General features: G+C 47.6%; 1 protein-coding gene across 8 annotated transcripts in view; it reads right to left on the bottom strand.

Annotated features, from left to right (window-relative positions):
- LOC119970322 (guanine nucleotide-binding protein G(I)/G(S)/G(O) subunit gamma-7) overlaps nucleotides 1-24,291 on the bottom strand; it is a 372,740-nt gene that overhangs the window by 200,197 nt on the left and 148,252 nt on the right. For 7 of the 8 annotated variants that reach the window (XM_038804746.1, XM_038804747.1, XM_038804740.1 and 4 more), the window contains one exon: nucleotides 3,719-3,778. The gene's annotated coding sequence lies outside the window, so the exon portion shown is untranslated. Of the gene's footprint in view, nucleotides 1-3,674; nucleotides 3,779-24,291 lie in introns of all 8 variants that reach the window. The other variant, XM_038804745.1, reaches the window with a different exon arrangement.

Raw genomic sequence — 24,291 nt, 5'->3', positions numbered from 1 at the left:
CATCGAGAGTTCAACGGGTAACAGGCTGGCTCTGTAGTAAGTAGATTAAAACCACTGTTCATATGTTAAAGCACGTGTCTCGTGAATTGATGGTTCCATCAATTTAATCTACTTAAGAACAGTCAGGATCGATCATGGAATCAGCCCTCAAGCCTGGACGCCTGGCACTCGACCCACAGGATGCAGAGGCAAAATAAATCTTCTCCCACTGGCTGCGGTGCTTTAAGGCCTACCTGGCAGAAGCGAGCACAGCCGAAACAACAGAGGAACAGAAGTTAAGTCTACTGCACGTGAGGGTGAGCCACAGAATCTCTACGCAACTAAACTCGGCTGGTTCATATACTGCAGCGCTAGCAATACTCGATAAGATGTATGTAAGGCCCATTAACGAAGTTTACGCACGCCATGTGTTCACAACTCGCCGCCAGCGGCCTACAGAATCACTCGCCGAATTTTTAAGAGAGCTCAATAATCTATCTAATGACTGTAACTATCAAGCGGTGACCGCGGCTGAACATAGACAACTTGCTGTACGTGATGTTTTTGTAATGGGCCTCAGGTCTAATTATGTGCGCCAACGACGGCTGGAAAATGGGGCCCAAGACTTAGGAACAACTGCGGAAATTGCTAATGCGTTTTCCGCACAAACAGATTGGCCATACTCGGCTACGTCGCGGAAAACGGAGTCCTGGGCCCAGACTCAGACCGTATGCACCCCCTCTTAGAACTCCCCCTCCCCCATTGCCCCAAGGCCCTCAAACGGTGCTTGGGCTTCTTCTCCTACTACGCCCAGTGGGTCCCTCAATATGCGGACAAAGCCCGCCCACTCTTTAAGGCCACACAATTTCCCCTGTCAGCTGAGGCACACCAGGCCTTCAACTGCATCAAGGAGGACATCACCAAAGCGGCCATGCGGGCGGTGGATGAATCCACTCCATTCCAGGTTGAGAGTGACGCCTCAGAGGTGGCTCTAGCAGCCACACTAAATCAGGCAGGGAGACCAGTCGCATTTTTCTCCCGTACCCTCTCCGTTTCAGAACTCCGACACTCCTCAGTCGAGAAAGAAGCACAAGCCATTGTGGAGGCTATTTGTTACTGGAGGCACTACCTCGCAGGTAGGAGATTCACCCTCATCACCGACCAAAGATCGGTCGCCTTTATGTTTGATAACTTGCAAAGGGGCAAAATAAAAAATGATAAAATTCTTCGGTGGAGGATCGAACTCTCCACCTATAGCTATGATATTAAGTATCGACCCGGGAAGCTCAACAAGCCTCCGGATGCCCTATCCCGCGGGACATGCGCCAGCGCGCAGATTGACAGACTGAAAGTCATCCACAACGACCTCTGCCACCCGGGTGTCACCCGGCTCGCCCACTACATCAGAGCCCAAAACCTGCCTTTCTCCAACGAGGAGGTAAAAGCGGTCACCAGGGACAGCCTGATCTGTGCGGAGTGCAAACCGCACTTCTATAGACCAGACAGGGCCCACCTGGTCAAGGCTTCTAGGCCCTTTGAACACCTCGCGATTGATTTCAAAGGGTCACTCCCCTCAACTAACAAGAAAGTTTACTTTCTAAACGTCGTAGATGAGTTCTCCTGTTTCCCATTTGCTATCCCGTGCCCCGACATGACCTCCCACAAAGTCATTAGGGCCCTGCATAGCATCTTCACCCTGTTTGGTTTCCCCAGCTACGTGCTCAGCGACCGGGGTTCGTCCTTCATGAGCGACGAGCTGCGTCAGTACCTGCTCGACAAGGGCATTGCCTCGAGCAGGACTACCAGCTACAACCCCAGGGGGGACGGGCAGGTGGAAAATTGAGAACGCGACGGTCTGGAAGACCGTCGTACTGACACTCCGGTCTAGAAAGCTCCAAGTCTCCCAGTGGCAGGAAGTCCTCCCAGACGCGCTCCATGCTATTAGGTCCCTCTTATGCACAGCGACCAATCAGACCCCTCACGAGAGGCTCATCATTTTTTCCAGGGGCACTACCACGGGGGTCTCACTTCCGGCATGGCTGAGGACACCGGGCCCGGTACTCCTGAGGAAACACGTCAGGGCACACAAAACTGACCCCCTTGTTGAGAAGGTGCACCTGCTCCACTCCAACCCCCAGTACGCCTTCGTCGAGTTCCCTGACGGCCGCCAGGACACAGTATCCCTCCGGGATCTGGCACCCGCCGGATCCAGCGCCCCCTCTACCCCCACAGAAGGACCCCTCACCCTACGCTGCCGCCCCCTCGCGCTCCCGAGCCCACGAGCTCGCTCCACCAGTTCCGTGCACCCGCGCCGGCCAGCCCCCAGCCGAACCAGAAGAGTATGAAGCTTGGACACAACCCTCCCTGGCGTCCGCCATTGTACCCCAGCACACAACATCCATCCAGCCACCGCAAGAGGCTGCAACCCCGGTGCTCCGCAGATCACAGCGGACAGTTCGACCACCGGACAGACTTACTTTGTAGACCACCACCCCCGCTGGACTTGGATTTTTTCGCAGGGTGTGAATGTGGTGAATGTAACGTAGTAATTCACACTGTATTTACCAATACCATTGTAAGCGCAGTAGCGTTATCCGACCACTAGGGGAGTAGCTCTGGGAATGCTCAGGCGTTTGTACAGGGCTCCACCCTTGGCTCCGCCCATGACTCCTCCCCCTTGACTGCTGTATAAATAACCGTGTCCAGAGCCAGCCTACAGTTCATCGAGAGTTCAACGGGTAACAGGCTGGCTCTGTAGTAAGTAGATTAAAACCACTGTTCATATGTTAAAGCACGTGTCTCGTGAATTGATGGTTCCATCAAGGCTTTAATCAGATCAGCCATGATCTTGTCAAATGGCGGAGCAGACTCGAGGGTCCATATGGCCTACTCTTGCATACTGATCCTAATTAGCATGTTTTTATGTCTCAGGTACCTCCAGCTACAGGTGGAGGTTGCAGAATGAGCAAAACGTGCTGGTGGGTCCATCTAACTCAGTGAAAAATAGAGAATTTTGAGAATGAAAGATGATAATTCACAATGTTCAGAGTGAAATGAAGAAAAATCAGCTAGAGAAAGAGGATGCAAATAGACTAAGAATAACTACAAGAACAGGTCCATGGAGAAGGCAGACAAAATACAGTTGAAACGGAAAGAAAATAATGAAGACATTAAATTCCAGAAAATGGAGGCAATGGATCAGACAAAATATTAACACAGAGCAGTGAAAAAAATCTACAAATAGAGCAACTATTTTTGTTGAATAATATATTATTTAATAAAAATAATTCAATTACAGAACAGAAGTGTATTGGAAAAGATCAGCAAAGAAAAGCAAGGAGTTATTACAATAGAAATAAATGTATTTAAAAATTAAAAAGCCGCACAGCATACAAAACAAAACAAGGTTGCCTTTATGTTTCACAGATATAACCGAGTAAAATGAATTGTGATGATGCCAAACAAAATAGGTCACAAATCCCAGATTCATTACCTGTGTACGGAAAGGTCGGAGAGAGCACTGGTGCATATTGCTGATGCAGTTATGTAACCAGAGGAGCTGGCACAATAACCTCTGTGTCATGAATGCAAATCTAGTACCAGTAAATATAATAGTTATACCAGTAATGGTTCTGTCTGAACATCAAACAGTGCTGCGAAATACGAACAAACAGATACAAACAGACATTCAGTACCTGTAATTGTAAGTCGAATCAATACAAAAAACTGCTCAATCTACCTTTGCTTGGAGGCAGTCTTGGGCAAAATGTGAAATCCACTGGATTCTCTCCTTTCAAGCCTATGAAGAAGCAAATTTCCAATTGGTATTTTAAGTTTATCATGCAGGTCAGGTCCACATAGCAAACACAGAATGATTAATGAAACTGGAGTAATGATGGATGTCATCACTTTTTAAAATCATACACTTTCATTACAAGATGTTGCATCTCTTAGAGTGGCTTTAATTACTTACTTAAAATGTGTTCTATAAAGGAAATGTTAGCTTGCATATACTGTAATTATACTGCATAGCTATACTGATTAAACTGCATAAAGATGCATTGAAACAAATTATGCTAAAGCCTAGTGATACTGTATTCATGCTGCAGTGCAAAGTATGAAAGAGGTTTGGGGTTTTACAGAGTCTCACACAGTGGTGTAATTTGTACAAAGTAATTGTTTTTTTAATATATGTATTTCTGGTACATAATGGCATGAAGCCCATCCAGTGGTCTTCCTACTCAAAGTGATATTTTCATCTTTAAGATCCAAAAAGATGCTCTGTAGAATTGAAGCAACACCACATCATGCCAATCTGAACTTATGAGCTATTGTAAACGTGTTTTAGTCTTAAACACCAGTAGTCTTCAACTGCAAAAATTACACTACTCATAAGAAGATATTCTCATTAAGATATTTTGGATCCTCGGATGGTACTGATTTGATACTGAAATTTCTGTCCAAGTTGCGCCACTCCTGTCACCTTTGCGAAAATGGCACCTGCTCTTTGCTGAGCCATTAAACAACATTGAATGGCATGAAGTTGATGTATTATAAGTATGATTAAACTCACCACAGAAAGTTAAGTTTGTTTGTTACTTTGTCTATATCCTTTTGAATTCATGAGTTGTGTTAACTACTGTCAAATAACTACTCTGGCATGGAAAATGAACAATTGCAAGTACAGAATCTCACTCTTTCAGGTTTTAATTGTCGAAGTTTAAACTGCCCAACTTAAGACCAATATTAATATATTTTCTTTCTGTCTCTTTGTCTCTCCTGATCAAATCATCCCTCTCTTTTTTTTGTCTTTCTAGACTAACGTTTCATTGAACGATAGGCAATCAGAGGCCCTCGGATGGTCGGTCTCTGGCCAGGCTGGCACCCTGGCACTACTGGTGCCACCTGGGCACCTTGACACTGCCAGTCTCACACCCTGGCAGTGCCACCCAGGTGCCAGCCTGGCATTGCAAGGATACCCAGGTAGACTGCGAGACTGGTAGGGGCACTGCCAGGGTGTTAGATTTGCAGTGCCAAGATGCCTAGCTGGCATTTTGCCTGCACCGGTGTGCCGGGGGGGCTCGAGGACCCCTCCCAACAGGAATTTGGAAAAGGACAGTTAGGCTGCTAGCAATCTCTACCTTTGGTGAAACTGTCCCATGATAAAAAAAATCCACAAAAGGATAGCAGAATTCGGAATGTACAAATAAAAGCAAAATGCTGGCAAGGCTGGGGATCTGAAATAAAATCGTAAAGTGCTGGAAAACATCAGCAGGTCTGGCAGCATCTGTGGAGCAAGTAACTGAGTTAACATTTCGAGTCCAATGTGACTCTTCTTCAGAGCTGACTGTTTCTCTTGCCACAGATACGGTAAGACTTGCTGAGTTCTTCCAGCACTTCGTTTTTGAATCTACAAACCTAGTTTAAAAAATTGCATTTGAAAGTTTGCACTTTGAACTGAGTTGTTTCAAAATCTAGGAATAGAAAATCTGGAAATTCACGGTTTCATGAAACATAAGCGTATCGCATAAATTATAGTTTGCAAATTAAAATTAATATTTTCAAAAAGGATGTTGACTATTGAGAACATTGCAAATTCACCATCAAATAAAAACCAAATGATCAGTTTCACTTATCCAACTTGAATCAGGTGGCTCGCGTATTTATAATGTGAATGTATTGCTGATCTATTCAAAATCATTATTGTTGACAGTCCTTGTACTTCACTGGCCTCCATTTGCTGTTCTATACTGGAGTGTGCAAGGGTCCTTCATGTTTATTCCCTTATTTCCCCTTTCTTTTATTTTGCCATTATCATTGTGATCCATGGGTGACTAATGGACATGTATCTTTGAGTCAGGCAGCAGAGAGAATGAGGAATTCAGAAATTACAGAAGGGCACATTGTGTTAGTCTCTGCTAGTTTGAACAGGAGCTTCAGATTTTTCCACATCAGAGAGAGATGGGGTGGGACTCAATTTGATTGATTGGATAGGGGCCAATGAATTAGCCCAAAAGGCCAGACTCTGCCCAGTACCAGGTGGTGATACGATCCTGTCGCAGCGGACAGATTTTCTGAGTTCTATGGAGCTCAGTTCGACTCCTGGAAGCATAGGGACAAGGATTCTCTCTCTCTCCTCAGTGTTTATCCAGAAAGGCCACAAATGCTGTATTTTTGAAGTTGCAGAGAACCTGGATGAATGAATCTGCAGGAAAACCATTACAGGCTGAAAAGAAAGATCAGGACGTTCTCTCTCCAGAAAGGCTGTGAGTGTTGTATTTCTGAAACGATAGAGGCCTTAATGAATCTGAACAGAGCTTTGGACTGAAGGTAGAGTTGGAAGAGGAGTAAAGTGCTGGAAACAACCACCTGAAACAACGATTCTTTTGTGAGGGCTACGAAGAATCCAGCACAAGTTTGTACAGTCTAACAGAAAGTAGCTTTATTTACAACAATATGTACACAGCAGCAGTAGTTCACCACTGCTTCCTTCTCCGGGTACCACACAGGCCGGCTTTATTTATACAGCTGCAACTACTACTGATTGCCCCGCCTCAGTCAATAGTATCCAGGCAGGTTATAACATCTCTCCACCCCACAGTCTGAGGAATTCGCCAAAGATCATGGAGGGCGTTGGACTCGTTTTACAGCAGGCTGGACGTCATGCACACGAGGTGCTGGATCGGGCAGCGTATAGCGAGACTGCGAACGGTAGTTCCGAGACGAACGTCGTAACAGCTGCCAGTCCGAAGGCTGTGGAACCAAGAGTTCCCCCTCGGAAGCGTCCAGGTGTCGGAGGTGAGAACCTCCGTCACCATGGCATCTCTTTATCCATGGGGTTCTGTAGTGACCCGGGCAGGCTGTGAGCTCGGTGCCAGAGGGAGATCTCAAGGATGCGCATTCACTGTATCTGAATCCGGTAGCTGCTGCAACTGCAGAAGCAATTTCCGGGGAAGGGAATATGCGGAAGAGGCGGCCTTCTGGATCGAATGTGGTCTAAATGCTTGTGTTGAATACGACCCTGGGCTTGCACCTAGTAAGAGATGGCCCTGCTCGGCGAAGGATAACGCCAGGGACCCACTGGGCACCACCAGCAAAATTTCGAACAAACACCAGATCTCCGAGCACAAACTGCCAGATCGTCAAATGTCGAGAAGGTCCATGCCCCTGCCGTTCCTGGTTTCGTCTGGGAAAACCATGCTGAGGAGGGTACCAAGTCTGCGGCCCATTAGGAGTTCCATAAAGCTACCCCAGTCACCGCATGCGGAGGGGTCCTATAAGAAAACAAAAACATGAGGCAGCCTAGTGTCCATGGACCTGGAAGACTGTTTCTTGAGGTCCTGCTTTAACATCTGCACTGCGTGCTCCGCCAACCCATTGGTAGCCAGATGGTATGACGTGGTGCGAATATGCTGTATACTGTTCATCTCAATGAACTCCCGCCCCCGCTGTGGCAGAAATTCTCCACCACCCGGGAATTGGCGGGGGTGGGAATCATGCCCCGCCGATCGGCGTGACGTCCGCTCCGATCGGCGAGGCCCCTGCGGCGATTCTCCGGCCCGTGATGGGCCGAAGTTCCGCCACTGGGAGGCCTCTCCTGCCGGCGAGGTTTGAACCACCTCTGGTGGCGGCGGGATCGGTGGCGTGAGCGGGCCCCTGGGGTCCTGGGGGGGGGGGGGCGCGGGGCGATCGGACCCCGGGGGGTGCCCCCACGGTGGCCAGACCCGTGATCGGTGCCCACCGATCGGAGGGCGGGCCAGTGCCGTGGGGGCACTGCTTCTCTTCCGCCGCCGCCACGGCCTCCGCCATGGCGAAGGCAGAAGAGAATCCCCCAGCGCGCATGCGCCGGTGGTGACGTCAGTGGCAGCTGCCGCTGACGTCACACCGGCGCATGCGTGAACCGGCGAAGGCCTTTCGGCCAGTACAGGCGCCGGGCCTGAAAGGCCGCTGGTGCCGGTTTTGCCGCCAGTCGGCGCGGTGCCAACCGCTCCGGCGCGGGCCTAGCCCCCAAAGGTGCGGAGGATTCCGCATCTTTTGGGAGGCCCGACGCCGGAGTGGTTGGCGCCACTCCGCTACGCCGGGACCCCCCACCCCGCCGGGTAGGGGAGAATGCCGCCCCTGGTGTCTGTAATTATTGGTCAGCCAAGGCTTTGGGTATTTTTCTAAGAATTATTGGTTAATTTACTTGTGTTGTGACTCTGGGTCAAGTGGGCAGGAATTGACCATGCACTAGCCAAGGGTGCTGTAACAAGTGATGGTTCATAAATTTACTTTTCTATTACTTCACCACCACCTGCCCACTCCACCGCCCCCACAAATCACCAATCCCCAAAACAATGCTATTCATATACATACAGTCCTTGACTAAAACGAGAGCTAAAAAAGCTGTCAAAAAGGATTTAAAGAACAGATAATGAATAGTTAGTATTTAATATATCACGGGCATTTCCAGCATAACTTGCCAGAAAATAATTCATTGTTACAAGGAAATTCTGACAAATGCACCTGGGTACTGCCAATAGAAAGCATCATATTTACTTTGTACTGTCAGTCTTTACCGTAAATTTGTCGTCTGCAGTTGCGACATAGAACTTCCGGTACATGTGGCTGCTGACCAAGGTAGAATTCCTGTAAACAAAATATAACTTCCCCAACTAACAATGGGGGCATGCTAGAGAGCACAATGCCACAGAGTTAATATGAAACAATGTGGTGAACAGAAAGCGAAACTGTAAGCATATGAGCTGCTCCGAGGCCCATTTTAATGCTGCTCTGAAATAGTTACAAAGAAATGCACAAAGGTGATACCTCGCCATTTGATCTTTCTAATCTCTCTGTCGTCAGGCACTTGGCCTTGGCCTGGTGTTTTTTCACAGTTCTGTGGCTGAGATTGTGATCTCAGTGGTTTAGTTATGTTATTTGTATTCACCTGGAAGTTTCCGGCCAGTTGATGAAAATCTGAGCATTATAAAAGTAAATGTTCAGATATCTATGGAATGAACTTTGCCTTCAAGGCTACTTCACAATGGTGAGGGTAAAGTCATCATTGCTTTATTGAAGGATGGGGTTCATATTGTATCACTGCACAAACAGGAATATGTTCCCCATTTCCATTCTCCTAAGAACATAAGAACTAGGAGCTGGAGTAGGCAATTCAAACCCTTCAACCCATTACTAATTAAACATCTGCGAATCTCCTCCTTAAATTTACTCAAACTTCTGGGTTTCACTGCACTCTGGGTAATGAGTTCCACAGATTCATGACCTTTTGAGAAAAGTCATTGCTCCTCATCTCTGTTTTAAATCTACTACCCCTTATCCTAAAAGTCTGACCTCTTGTTCTAGATTGCCCCACAAGAAGAAGCATCCGCTCCACATCTACTTCGTTAATACCATATATCATCTTATATATCTCAATTAGATCTCCTCTCTTCGAGAGCGTGTCAGCCTAAACTGCTCAATCTCTTCAAAAGTCAAACCCCTCATTTCTGCAATCAATCTAGTGAACCTCCTTTGAATTGCCTCTAATACAACTACATCCCTCCTCAAATAAGGGGAACAAAATTGTACACAGTACTCCTGGTGCGGTCTCACCAATGCCTTGTATAGTTGCAGCAACACTTCCTTACTTTTGTACTCCATCCATTTAGCTATAATAGTAAAATTCCATTTGCCTTTCTTATTACCTGATGTATCTGGATACTAGTTTTCTGAGATTCATGCACACGGACACCCAGATCCCTCTGCACCAAAGCACTCTGGAGTTTCTTTAGAATTAGGTAATACGTTGCCTTTCCATTTTTTGAACCAAAATGGATAAGCTCCACATTAAACTTCATCTGCCAAATTTTGACCCACTCACCTAACCTCTCCATATTCATTTGTAAATTTCCTACTTCCTCATTGCAACTTACTATCCCATCTATTTTAGTGTCATCTGCAAATTTGGCTATAGTACCTTCTATCCCTACATCCAAGGCATTATTATATAATGTAAATAGTTGAGGCCCAAGGACCAAACCATCTATTATCAAATTTTCCGACTCTTATCTGATTCCTTGGTGCAATATTACTTTCACATGTTCTGTCCCTTCCTTTTTTTTTCTGGTAACAATCCACCTCATCATTAACCTGCACTCATACCTTCTCCTTTAACTTTGATTTTCTAATTTACCATACAACTGAACTTCAATCTCCGCTCTGACTCTGAACTCCCGCTCTTTTTAAATCTCCGCTCTGGCTCTCAGCTCCAGATTATTACATTTCTACATTGACTCTCTGCTGTCGCTCCTTTTAAATCTTCATTTTTTCCGTTACTTGTTGAACTAAATAAGCAAACAAAATGTTGAGAGCTACAGAAGCGGGTCATTGATGATAGCTGATAATACAATTTGAGTTCCAGGATGTTTGAGGAAGGAAAATATATTAGTAAGAGATATTAAGAATAAAGAACAATGAAAAGTTCGGCCCTCCAAGCCTGTGCTGATCATGATGCCGTAACTAAAAATAAAACATGCCCTTACTTGGTTCGTATCCCTCTATTTCCTCCCTATTCATGTACCCATCCAGATGCCTCTTGAATGTTGCTAATGTGCCTGCTTCCACCACATCCTCTGGCAGCACGTTCCAGGCACCCACCACTCTGCGTGAAAAACATACCCCGCACATCTCCCTTAAACTTTCCCCCTTTCACCTTGAACCTGTGCCCCTTTGCAATTAACACTTCCACCTTTGGTAAAAGCCTGTGACTATCCATCCTGTCTATGCCTCTCATAATTTTGTAAACCTCTATCAGGTCTCCCCTCAGTCTCCGTCTTTCCAATGTAAACAATCCTAGTTTGTTCATGATGTGCCATCAATTGTACGAGAGACGAGTGCTTTACAAAAGTCAGGCTTTAATAAACTAGAACATAGCCCTGCGATCGTCTACAATGGAATGGACGATCGCCGGGCGTTTGTCTATTTATACCTCGGTAATGGAGGCGTGGTTAACTCAGCCTCTCGGCCAATCGGTCGAGAGGCACATGACCGACCAGGGCCAATGGTAAGCCGGTGCTCTGCCCCAATGGCAGACAGGTATGCAAATCATATCACCACAGTTCAACCCCTCCTCAAAGCCAACACCCTCAAGACCAGGCAACATCCTGATGAACCTTCTTTGTACTCTCTCCAAAGTTTCTACGTCCTTCTGATAATGTGGTGACCAGAACTGCATGCAATGCTCCAACTGTGGCCCAACCAAGGTTTTATATAACTGCAATATGATTTCCCAATTCCTGTACTCAGTGCCTCAGCTATGAAGACAAGCATGTCCTCTAACCAAAAAAAAAAGTTCTGTCCGTTGGATTGCTAAACTAACAAGTTTTTTATTTTTATTTTTCAGTAGTTGGGAAGTTAGTTCAGTGGGAATGGAGGCTAGGGCAGTTGAATGTTCCTCCTGCAGAATGTGGGAGGAAAGGGTCACCTCTAGTGTCCCTTCTGACTACATCTGCGGGAAGTGCACCCAACTCCAGCTCCTCGAGAGCCGCGTTAGGGACCTGGAGCTGGAGCTGGATGAACTTCGGATCATTCGGGAGGCGGAGGAGGTTATTGAGAGGAGTTATAGGGAGGTAGTCACACCTCAGGTAAAAGAAGGTAGATGGGTTACCGTCAGGGGAGGGAGAGGGAACCGGCAGGCAGTGCAGGGATCCCCTGTGGTCGTTCCCCTCTATAACAAGTATACCGTTTTGGATACTGTTGCGGGGGACGACTTACCAGGGGTAAGCAATAGGGCACAGGTCTCTGGCACAGAGTCTGTCCCTGTTGCTCAGAAGGGAAGGGAGAAGAGGAACAGAGCACTTGTCATTGGGGACTCCATAGTTAGAGGAACAGACAGGAGGTTCTGTGGGAACGAAAGAGACTCACGGTTGGTGTGTTGCCTCCCAGGTGCCAGGGTTCGTGATGTCTCTGATCGTGTTTTTGGGATCCTTAAGGGGAGGGGGAGCAGCCCCAAGTCGTGGTCCACATAGGTACCAACGACATAGGTAGGAAGAGAGATGGGGATTTGAGACAGAAATTCAGGGAGCTAGGGTGGAAGCTGAGAGCTAGAACAAACAGAGTTGTTATCTCTGGGTTGTTACCCGTGCCACGTGCTAGCGAAGTGAGAAATAAGGAGAGAGAGGAGTTGAACACGTGGCTACAGGGATGGTGCAGGAGGGAGGGTTTTGGTTTCCTGGATAATTGTGGCTCATTCTGGGGTAGGTGGGACCTCTACAAACAGGATGGTCTTCACCTGAACCAGAGGGGTACCAATATCCTGGGGCGGAGTTTTGCTAGTGCTCTTCGGGGGGGTTTAAACTAATTCAGCAGGGGGATGGGAACCTAAATTGTAGCCCCAGTGTACAGGATGTTGAGAGTAGTGAGGTCAGGGATAGGGTTAAAAGTTCGAAAGAGGGCACTGGCAAGCAGGACGCTGGTTTGAAGTGTGTCTACTTCATCGCCAGGAGCATCCGGAATAAGGTGGGTGAGCTTGCAGCATGGGTTGGTACCTGGGATCTCGATGTTGTGGCAATTTCGGAGACATGGGTAGAGCAGGGACAGGAATGGTTGTTGCAGGTTCCAGGATTTAGATGTTTCTGTAAGAACAGAGAAGATGGTAAAAGAGGGGGGGGTGTGGCATTGTTAATCAAGGAAAGTATTACGGCGGTAGAAAGGACGCTTGAGGACTCGTCTACTGAGGTAGTATGGGCCGAGGTTAGGAACAGTAGAGGAGAGGTCACCCTGTTGGGAGTTGTCTACAGACCTCTGAATAGTTCCAGAGATGTAGAGGAAAGGATTGCAAAGATGATTCTCGACAGGAGCGAGAGTAACAGGGTAGTTGTTATGGGGGACTTTAACTTTCCAAATATTGACTGGAAATACTATAGTTCGAGTACTATAGATGGGTCAGTTTTTGTGCAGTGTGTGCAGGAGGGTTTTCTGACACAGTATGTAGACAGGCCAACAAGGGGCGAGGCTACATTGGATTTGGTACTGGGTAATGAACCCGGCCAGGTGTTAGATTTAGATGTAGGTGATCACAACTCGGTTATGTTTACTTTAGCAATGGGCAGGGATAGGTATATACCGCAAGGCAAGAATTATAGTTGGGGGAAAGGCAATTATGATGCTATTCGGCAAGATTTAGGATGTATAGGATGGGGAAGGAAACTGCAGGGGATGGGTACAATCGAAATGTGGAGCTTTTTCAAGGAACAGCTACTGCGTGTCCTTAATAAGTATGTACCTGTCAGGCAGGGAGGAAGTGGTCGAGCAAGGGTACCGTGGTTTACTAAGGAAGTTGAAGCACTTGTCAAGAGGAAGAAGAAGGCTTATGTTAGGATGAGACATGAAGGCTCAGTTAGGGCACTTGAGAGTTACAAGTTAGCCAGGAAGGACCTAAAGGGAGAGTTAAGAAGAGCGAGGAGAGGACACGAAACGTCGTTGGCGGATAGGATCAAGGAAAACCCTAAGGCTTTCTATAGGTATATCAGGAACAAAAGAATGACTAGAGTAAGATTAGGGCCAATCAAGGATAGTAGTGGAAAGTTGTGTGTGGAATCAGAGGAGATAGGGGAAGTGTTAAATGGATATTTTTCGTCAGTGTTTACACTGGAGAAAGACAATGTTGTCGTGGAGAACACTCAGGTTCAGTCGACCAGGCTAGATGGAATTGAGGTTCAAAAGGAGGAGGTGTTAGCAATTTTGGAAAATGTCAAAATAGATAAGTCCCCTGGGCCAGATGGGATTTATCCTAGGATTCTCTGGGAAGCCAGGGAGGAGATTGCAGAGCCTTTGTCCTTGATCTTTATGTCGTCTTTGTCGACAGGGATAGTGCCGGAAGACTGGAGGATAGCAAATGTTGTCCTCTTGTTCAAGAAGGGGAGTAGAGACAACCCTGGTAATTATAGACCTGTGAGCCTTACTTCGGTTGTGGGTAAAATGTTGGAAAAGGTTATAAGAGATAGGGTTTATAATCATCTTGAAAAGAACAAGTTGATTAGCGATAGTCAACACGGTTTTGTGAAGGGTAGGTCATGCCTCACAAACCTTATTGAGTTTTTTGAGAAGGTGACCAAACAGGTGGATCAGGGTAAAGCTGTTGATGTGGTGTATATGGATTTCAGTAAGGCGTTTGATAAGGTTCCCCACGGTAGGCTATTGCAGAAAATAAGGAAGTATGGAATTGAAGGTGATTTAGCGGTTTGGATCAGTAATTGGCTAGCTGAAAGAAACAGAGTGTGGTGGTTGATGGCAAATGTTCATCCTGGAGTTCAGTTACTAGTGGTTTACCGCAAGGATCTGTTTTGGGGCCACTGCTGTTTGTCATTTTTATAAATGACCTGGAAGAGGGTGTAGAAGGATGGGTTAGTAAATTTGCAGATGACATGAAGGTCGGTGGAGTTGTGGATAGTGCTGAAGGATGTTATAGGATACAGAGGGACATAGATAAGCTGCAGAGCTGGGCTGAGAGGTGGCAGATGGAGTTTAATGCGGAAAAGTGTGAGGTGGTTCACTTTGGAAGGAGTAACAGGAATGCAGAGTACTGGGCTAATGGCAAGATTCTTGGTAGTGTAGATGAACAGAGAGATCTCGGCATCCAGGTACATAAATCCCTGAAAGTTGCCACCCAGGTTAATAGGGCTGTTAAGAAGGCATATGGTGTGCTAGCCTTTATAAGCAGGGGGATTGAGTTTCGGAACCACAAGGTCATGCTGCAGCTGTACATAACTCTGGTGCGGCCGCACCTGGAGTACTGCGTGCAGTTCTGGTCACCACATTATAGGAAGGATGTGGAAGCTTTGGAAAGGCTTAAGAGGAGATTTACTAGGATGTTGCCTGGTATGGAGGAAAGGTCTTACGAGGAAAGGCTCAGGGAATTGAGGTTGTTTTCGTTAGAGAGGAGAAGGCTGAGAGGTGACTTAATAGAGACATATAAGATAGTCAGAGGGTTAGATAGGGTGGACAGTGAGAGGGTTAGATAGGGTGGACAGTGAGAGTCTTTTTCCTCGGATGGTGATGACCAACACGAGGGGACATAGCTTTAAATTGAGGGGTGATAGATATAGGACAGATGTCAGAGGCAGTTTCTTTACTCAGAGAGTAGTAGGGGTGTGGAACGCCCTGCCTGCAACAGTAGTAGACTCGCCAACTTTAAGGGCATTTAAGTGGTCACTGGATAGACATATGGATGAAAATGGAATAGTGTAGGTCAGATAGGCTTCAGATGGTTTCACAGGTCGGCGCAACATCGAGGGCCGAAGGGCCCGTACTGCGCTGTAGTGTTCTATGTTCCATGTTCTATGTGCCTTCTTAATAACCTTGGTAACCTGTGTTGTCACTTTTAGGGAAATGTGGACCCGCACACCCAGATCCCTCTGTATGTTAATGTTCCTAAGGGTTCTGCCATTTACAGCATAATTCATACCTACATTTGATCCTCCATAATGAATCACCTGTCTGGATTAAACTCCATCCGCCATTTCTCTGCCCAAATCTCCAATCTATCTATATCCTGTTGTATCCTCTGACAATCCTCGGCACTATCAACAACTCCGCCAATCTTCGTGTCATCTGCAAACTTACTAATCAGACCACCCACATTTTCCTCCAGATCATTTATATATATACTATAGACAACAGATGTCCCAGCACTGATCCCTGCTACAAATCTCCATTCTGAAAAACATCCTTCTACCACTACTCTGTCTTCTATAACTAAGCCAGCTCTGTATTCATCTAGCCAGCCTACCCCGAATCCCATGCGATTTTAGTTTTTGTACCAGTCTATGTGGGACCTTGTCAAACGCCTTACTAAAGTCCATATAAACTACATCCATAGTCCTTTCCTCATCAATTTTCTTTGCCACCTCTTCAAAAAACTCAATCAAGTTGGTGAGACATGACCTTCCCTGTACAAAACCATGCTGCCTGTCACTAACTAGTCCACCTTCCTCCAAATGTGCATATATCCGCTCCCTCGGTATCTTTTCCAAAAGCTTCCCCACCACGGATGTCAGGTTCACCAGCTTATAATTTGCTGGATTATCTCTGCCACCTTTCCTAAACAAGGGAACAACATTGGCTATTCCCCAGTGCTCTAGAATCTCCTAAGGTATAAACTTGAAAAAACAAACTTAGCAAAGGTTGATCTCCAGTGGAAAACTGATAAACTTCAAGCATCAGAAGTATTTATGAAGTATCGTAGAAAATGCCTTGAACAAGAAAAGGATGTTCTGGTAAATCAGAATAATGAATAGAATTAAAAGGCAAAACTAATAACCTGTTAGAACTATGTCATGAAAAGAACAATGACATTTTTGAACTGCAAAGTAAAATGGAGGAAATGAATAAGAAGAATGTGGATGATATGGAGTGTTGCAATTCAAAAGTTGTTCCTTTCAATAAATACTCACTATCGAATAGTGATATAGGGGAACAAAGAACTGATCCAAGTAATATTACTGATGTGTCAAAGTCAGTAATGGACAATAATAAAACTGAAGTACTTGCAAAATTGGAACATACAAATTGTCAACAAGAAGTCTTGAAATTGCAAACGGATCTTTCTGAATCAATGACCAGAGACTTTGATTTTAAAATGTGTGTCAGTGATATTACACAAGATATACAAGATGGAAGAAAGGCAAGTGAACAGTTTGCCAAAAACCATTCAAACTCTACTGAGAACTGGACTGAGATAGTTCAGAACTTGTGCAAAATAGTTGAAGTAGAACATACTATGAAACTACAGAGAGGATGTGATTGACATGGCTCAAACAGAATTAATTGAAAATAACTAGTTTGAAAGGGACTGGAAGAAACAACAAGATCACAAAAAGTTCAAAGAACTAACAAAGCAAGAATATTATACTATTCAGGATGAATATAAGAAGCATCTTAACACCAACATCTTGAAACTGCTAAAATAGATTTTGACAAGAGATGTTAATGCATATAAATGACACTTGATTGTGTTAAATCAAAATGTCAATTTACCACGTGAATTTAGAAAGTGGGTTTGAGAATGGAAATGTGCCTACAAGTGATGAAAAGGACAATTGCACTGAAGGCTTAAATGAAACATTCCTTTCCGAGGTGAAAACAGGGAATCAGAAGAAAAAGAAACACAAAACTTGAGTTATTATAAAGTTACCATGTATAGATTTCATGACACTGTTATTGGGTGGGATTCTCCGTTGCCCAACGCCGATATCGTAATCGGGTGGAGAATCGACTCTGAAGCCTACGTCGGGGCCGTTGCAATGGCGTTGGCGCATCATCGGGATAGGCTGAGTTCCAGATGACGCAGGACACGTGTGGTCTAAGTGGTTGGGAACCTGGCGTGACAGGGAGAGAGCTAGAAGGCAGCTCTCATAGCTCTGCTCAAAGCAGTAAAATGCAAGAAGACAATCTCCAGAAGAAGTAAAGAACAATTGGTTCTAGATACCTTGAAATAGAACAGGATAATGTTCATGGGAAGCATAGAATAAGCTGAGAAGGAATCAGCTGGTGAGAAGCTGAGTTTCTAAAGGTTTCTAAAGTAATCCTAAAGGTTTCTAAAGTAATGCTAACATTTAAAAAAAAAATAATTTTTATTGAAATTTTTTGAAAAATATATGTCAACAAAACAATACAATAATATTAACAATAATAATAATAAACACCCCCCGGCACCCGTAACAACGCATATAACAAACCCCCCACCCCCAATAAACAATAGAATAAATTAACAATAAGCAAATTAACTTAAACACTATCCCCCGAACTCCCCCCCCTGGGTTGCTGCTGCTGCTGCTGACCTAGTACCTTATCGTTGAGCCAGAAAGTCGAGGAAAGGCGGCCACCTCCTAAAGAACCCTTGTATCGACCCCCTCAGGGCTTAATGAATCCCGCCATGTCATTAATCCAGGTCTCCACACTCGGAGGTCTCGCGTCTTTCCACTGCAGCAAGATCCTCCGCCGGGCTACTAGGGACGCAAAGGCCAAGACATCGGCCTCTTTCGCCTCCTGCACTCCCGGCTCCACCCCAACACCAAATATCGCGAGTCCCCAGCCTGGCTTGACCCTGGATCCCACCACACTCGACACCGTCCCCACCACCCCCTTCCAGAACTCCTCCAGTGCCGGGCATGCCCAGAACATATGGGTATGGTTCGCTGGACTCCCCGAACACCTGACGCACCTGTCTTCGCCCCCAAAGAACCTACTCATCCTAGATCCGGACATGTGGGCCCGGTGCAGCACCTTGAACTGGATGAGACTAAGCCTCGCACATGAAGAGGAGGAGTTCACCCTCTCCAGGGCGTCCGCCCATGTCCCCTCCTCAATCTGCTCCCCCAGCTCCACCTCCCACTTAGCCTTTAGCTCCTCTACGAACGCCTCCTCCACCTCCTGCATTACCTGATAGATGTCAGACACCTTCCCATCCCCAACCCACACCCACAAAAGCACCCTATCCTTTACCCTCCGCGGGGGCAACAAAGGGAACCCCTCCACCCGTCGCCTAGCAAACGCCTTGACCTGAAGGTACCTGAACATATTCCCCGGGGAGAGCTCAAACTTCTCCTCCAGTTCGCCAAGGCTCGTGAACCTCCCGTCAATAAACAGGTCTCCCAACTTCCTAATGCCCGCCCTGTGCCACCCCAGGAACCCGCCATCCATGTTCCCTGGGACAAACCGGTGGTTCCCCCGCAGCGGGGCCTCCACCGAGCCCCCCACTTCCCCCCTGTGTCGCCTCCACTGCCCCCAAATTTTGAGGGTGGCCGCCACCACCGGGCTCGTGGTGTACCTCGTTGGAGGGCGTGGCAACGGAGCCGTTACCAGTGCCCTCAGGCTCATGCCTCCGCAGGACGCCATCTCCATCCTTTTCCATGCTGCCCCCTCCCCCTCCATTACCCACAGGATCAGGGAGATTAGTGCCCGAGACATCGCCGTGGGCAGAACACCCCCTTCCCATGCCTCGTTAAAGGTCCTGACCAACAGGGGGCCCAGCAGGTCCGCATATTTCTTATAGAATTCAACCGGGAACCCATCCGGTCCCGGCGCCTTCCCCGACTGCATGTGGCCAATCCCACTGACCAGCTCCTCCAACTGAATCGGCGCCCCCAGTCCCTCCACCTGCTCCTCCTGCACCCTTGGAAATCGGAGCCTGTCCAAAAAATTCTCCATTCCCCCTCCCACCGCCGGCGGCTCCGACTGGTACAGTTCCCTATAGAAGTCCTTAAAGACCTCATTGACCTCTGCCCCATGCCGCACCACATTCCCATCTCTATCCTTCACTCCACCAATCTCCCTAGCCGCGTCCCGCTTACGCAGCTGGTGCGCCAGCATCCTGCTTGCCTTCTCTCCATACTCATAGACTGCTCCCTACGCCTTCCTCCACTGTGTCTCCGCCTTTCTGGTGGTCAATAAATCAAACTTGGCTTGCAAGCTACACCGTTCCCCCAGCAATCCCTCCTCCGGGGCCTCCGCGTACCTCCTATCCACACTCAACAGCTCCTCCGCCAGTCTCTCCCTCCTCTCCCTATGGGCTCGGATGGAGATCAGCTCCCCCCTAATCACTGCCTTCAGAGCCTCCCACACCATTCCCACCTTGACCTCCCCAGTATCATTGACCTCGAGGTACCTCTCGGTACATCCCCAAACCCTCCTACACACCTCCTCATCAGCCAACAACCCCACGTCCAGCCGCCAAAGCGGGCGCTGGTCCCATACCTCCCCCATCTCCAGATCCACCCAATGCGGAGCATGGTCCGAAATCGCGATAGCCGAATATTCGGCCTCCTCCACCCTCGGGACCAGTCCCCTGCTCAGAACAAAGAAATCAATGCGGGAATAAGCCCTGTGCACATGGGAGAAAAAGGAGTACTCCCGAGCCCTCGGCCTCCCGAACCTCCAGGGATCCACTCATCCCATCTGGTCCATAAACCCCCTCAATACCTTGGCCGCCGCTGGCCTCCTGCCTGTCCTCGAACTAGACCGATCCAGTAGGGGATCCAGCACCATATTGAAGCCCCCCCCCCCCCCCCCCATGATCAAGCCCCCCACCTCCAGGCTAGGAATGCGGCCCAACATACGCTTCATGAAACCAGCATCATCCCAATTTGGGGCGTACACATTAACCAACACCACCCTCTCCCCCTGCAGCTTACCGTTCACCATCACATATCTGCCGCCACTATCAGCCACAACCTCAGACGCCTCAAACGCCACCCTCTTCCCCACCAGGATCGCCACCCCCCGGTTCTTCGAGTCGAGCCCTGAGTGGAAAACCTGCCCCACCCACCCCTTCCTCAGACGGACCTGGTCCGCCACCTTCAGGTGGGTCTCCTGGAACATGGCCACGTCCGCCTTCAGCCCCTTCAGATGCGAAAACACCCCGGCCCGCTTAACCGGCCCATTCAACCCCCTCACGTTCCACGTAATCAGCCGGATCGGGGGGCACCCCGCCCCCCTCGACTAGCCATAACCCATCGACTGCTCGCCCCTGGCCATCACCCATTCGGCCCGTTTCCCACGGCGATAGAACCTCACCCCGACCCCCCCCGAACTCCTCCCTGGCCAATCCAGCAGCAACCCGGTATCCCCCCTCCCCCCCCCCCCCCCTCCCCCCCCCCCCCCCCCCCCCCCCAAGGCTAGGACCCCTCCTAGCCGCGACTCTCCCTCCACTGTACTCCCGTGAGCCAGCTGACTTCTGCTGACACCGGCAGCTCCCGCTCTAACTCCGACCCCTCCCGATATGAGGTCCCCCCTCCTCCTCTGCATCAGCTCCTGGGCACCGCTTCAGTGCGGGAAACCCGGTCTAATGGCCACGCCCCTTGCCACCAGCTCCACCCCCTCGTCCCGCAGCGCGGGAAACCAGAGAAATGCCCGCGCTTTCACACTGCCCCACTCCACCAACGCAGCTCCCAAACCGCAGTCCCAACCCAACCACCAACTCCATACAAACAAAGACACTGATCAACCACAAACCCCAGTACCCCCCTTAGAACACAGAACCATAACCCACATCGTCCGAAAGCGAGAGAAAAAACAAAAACAAACAGAATAACCCGCTACAGCATAAACAATGATACATAAATAGAATAGAAAAACTCCCACAGCCCCCAATCTCTAGTTCAAGTGCAGCTTTTCAGCCTGCACAAAGGCCCACGCTTCCTCCGGGGACTCAAAGTAGTGATGCCGGTCCTTGTAGGTGACCCACAGGCGCGCAGGCGGCAGCATGCCGAACTTCACCTGCTTTCCATGGAGCACCGCCTTCGTCCGGTTAAACCCGGCTCTCCGCTTGGCCACCTCCGCACTCCAGTCCTGGTAGATATGCACTACCGAATTCTCCCACTTACTACTCCTCACCTTCTTGGCCCATCGGAGAACACACTCCCGGTCACTGAACCGATGGAACCGCACCAGCACCGCCCGCGGGGGTTCATTCGCCTTAGGCCGCCTGGCCAGCACTCTATGGGCCCCCTCCAGCTCCAGGGGCAGATGGAAGGATCCTGCCCCCACCAGCGAGTTCAACATCACGGCCACATAGGCCGGCAGGTCCGACCCCTGCAGCCCCTCCTCGAGGCCCAGGATCCGCAGGTTCTTCCTCCGTGACCGAAGCTCCATCTCCTCAAACCGATCTTGCCACTTTTTATGAAGTGCCTCGTGTATCTCCACCTTCCCCACGAGGGCCGAAACCTCCTCCTCGTGCTCAGAGGCCTGCTGCTGCAACTCGAGTATCGCTGCACCCTGGGTTGTCTGGGTCTCCAGCACCTTACTCGTCGTCACCTTCAGGGATTCCAACAACTCCCCTTTCAGCTCCGTGAAATAGCGCAGAAGGGCCGCCTGCTGCTCCTCAGCCCACTGCCTCCACTCCTCAGGGGCTCCACCGGCCGCCATTTTGTCCACCTTCCCCCGCTTTTCCAGGGGAGCTGCTGCCGTTTTTCTCCTCGCCCCACTTCGAGTTTGAACCATAAATCCTGGGGGGTTTTGCTCCAGACCCCTTTATCCACCGGGAATCGTCAAATCAGCGCTGTTTGGGGCCCTTAAAAGAGCCCACAAGTCCTTTTAAAGCTGGAGCTGCCGAACGTGCGGCTTAGCTCCGCATAGCCGCAACCGGAAGTCCAGTAATGCTAACATTTGTAATGTCTTACTACAGTCTGCAAAACAAACTTTAAAGTAATTGGGAACACAGTATTTTCTGGATATTAGAGTTTGTGTTCACAATGGAAGTCAGTCAAGACAAAAAAATCATGAAGGGTTGGTTTAAATTCCAGGGTGATTTTGTTGGTAAAAGAGGAATGGATGCTCTGTTCACAAGAGTCTTTAGGAAACCATGGACTAGATTTTGGAATGCAAACAGCTGATGGAAAACATGATTCTGAGAGATTTTAAAGCGTGTTTTTGGGAGTTTGGAAACTCACTAGGTAGAATCCAGAGATGAAGGGTTTGACACTTGAAGAGAGATTGAACAATTTAGGCCTATACTCTCTAGAATTTAGAAGAATGAGGGGAGATCAAATTCAAGATGATAAATGTATGGATAAAGTAGATGTGGAGCAGATGCTTCCTCTTGTGAGGCATTTTAAAACGAGAGGACATAGCCTTAGGATAAGAGGTAGCAAATTTAAAACGGAGTTGAGGAGCAACTACTTCTCTCAAAGGGTTGTGAATCTGTGGAATTTGTTCCCCCAGAGTGCGGTGAATGCAGGGACAGTGACTAAATTTGAGGAGTGAAATAGATATTTAATTAGTAATGGGTTGAAGGGTAATGGAGAATGGGCAGGACAGTGGGGTTAAAGCCAGGATGAGATCAGCCATGATCAAATGGTGGAGCAGACTCGATAGGCCAAATGGTTTAATTCTGCTCCTATATCTCGTGAACATATGAACTGATGTGACAATCATCTGCGGGAATTCTGAGGAGAAATCCACAGAAACAATTTGGGTTCAGAGTGGAATGTGTGTTTGAAAACAGGACTTTGTGTGCTAATTAGACCATTGTTGTTTCAAATACACTGTGTTATCCGTATTAATCTTAAAATCTGTGTGTAATTGTTAACCTCTTTTTAAAATTTAGAGTGCCCAATTCATTTTTCCCAATTAAGGGCCAATTTAGTGTGGCCAATCCACCTACCCTGCACATCTTTGGGTTCTGGGGGTGAAACCCACGCAAAAACGGAGAGACTGTGCAAACTCCACACGGATAGTGACCCAGAGCCGAGATCGAACCTGGAACCTCGGCACCGTGAGGCAGCAGCACTAACTACTGCACCACCGTGCTGCCTTGTAAATGTTAACCTAAGGGAGAAGTAAAGGAGTGTTATATTATAATCCAATTTTTCCATGCTTAATATTTTGTTGCTAAAGCTGATGAAATCCTATGACTCTGCTTTTTCATGTTTGATTAAAAAAAGAAAAAGTTATGTCTTTTGAATCAGGGTTCCATTCTGGGATCTCCCCATTCAGTTATATGAACTGGGATTGTAACAACTTCACAAAAGTATAGTGCAAAATACCTGGTCGTTAAGTGACAACATATTAACTCAAAGAACAACACCCACAGAACATGGTTCTATGTCAGACAATAGCTGAGAGACCCCTAGAGAAAAGTGAAAGACATCACATCCTTCTACTAAGTGTGACAGCAGAGTGAAATATTGCATTCTTTCAGGCCCTCAACTATTTGTCAATCATACCTACCAGTCATTTTTCCATTTTATTAAAAACACTTTTGAAATGCTCAACAGACAATTACAAAGCTACTGTCCTTCACAACCTTCTAAAGAAGCAGCACTTTACTTTTCTTATTTACTAATATAGTTGATGATGCAAGTCTATGTGACCACTTCTCCGATTGGCAGAATAGCCTTGACTTATTCTTTTATCTCCCCCTCAAAATTTGAATATGTACCTTTGCTGGTATCCTTCGAGGACAAGGCAACACAAAAACGTCAAGAACAGAGTTATGTGGCAGATTAGGCATACAACTACTAATTGGCTGTAGAACAGATAGACAAGTTGTGTCCTTCCTAGCTTAGTACTACAGTAGTACCATCATTATAATCAATCCTTTTCTATTTTTTCATGGGATATGTGTAGTGCTGACAAGGGCAACATTTATTGCCCATCCCTAATTGCCCTTGAGAAGGTAGTGATGAGCTGGTTTCTTCAACAGCTGCAGTCTTTGTGGAGAAGGTAAACACGGTGCAATCGAACGGTCTCGTCGCGCACAATTTTGTGACGCAATGAGGCTGTTAAATCTCGTGAGAAGCCCCTTTATGACACTCGGGACACCTTGTGAGATCT

Source organism: Scyliorhinus canicula, chromosome 8 (assembly GCF_902713615.1).
Source record: "Scyliorhinus canicula chromosome 8, sScyCan1.1, whole genome shotgun sequence".
In the NCBI taxonomy this organism is placed as follows: Eukaryota; Metazoa; Chordata; class Chondrichthyes; order Carcharhiniformes; family Scyliorhinidae; genus Scyliorhinus; species Scyliorhinus canicula.
Note: the sequence above shows the minus strand (reverse complement) of the source record. Positions and strands in the feature narration are given on the sequence as shown.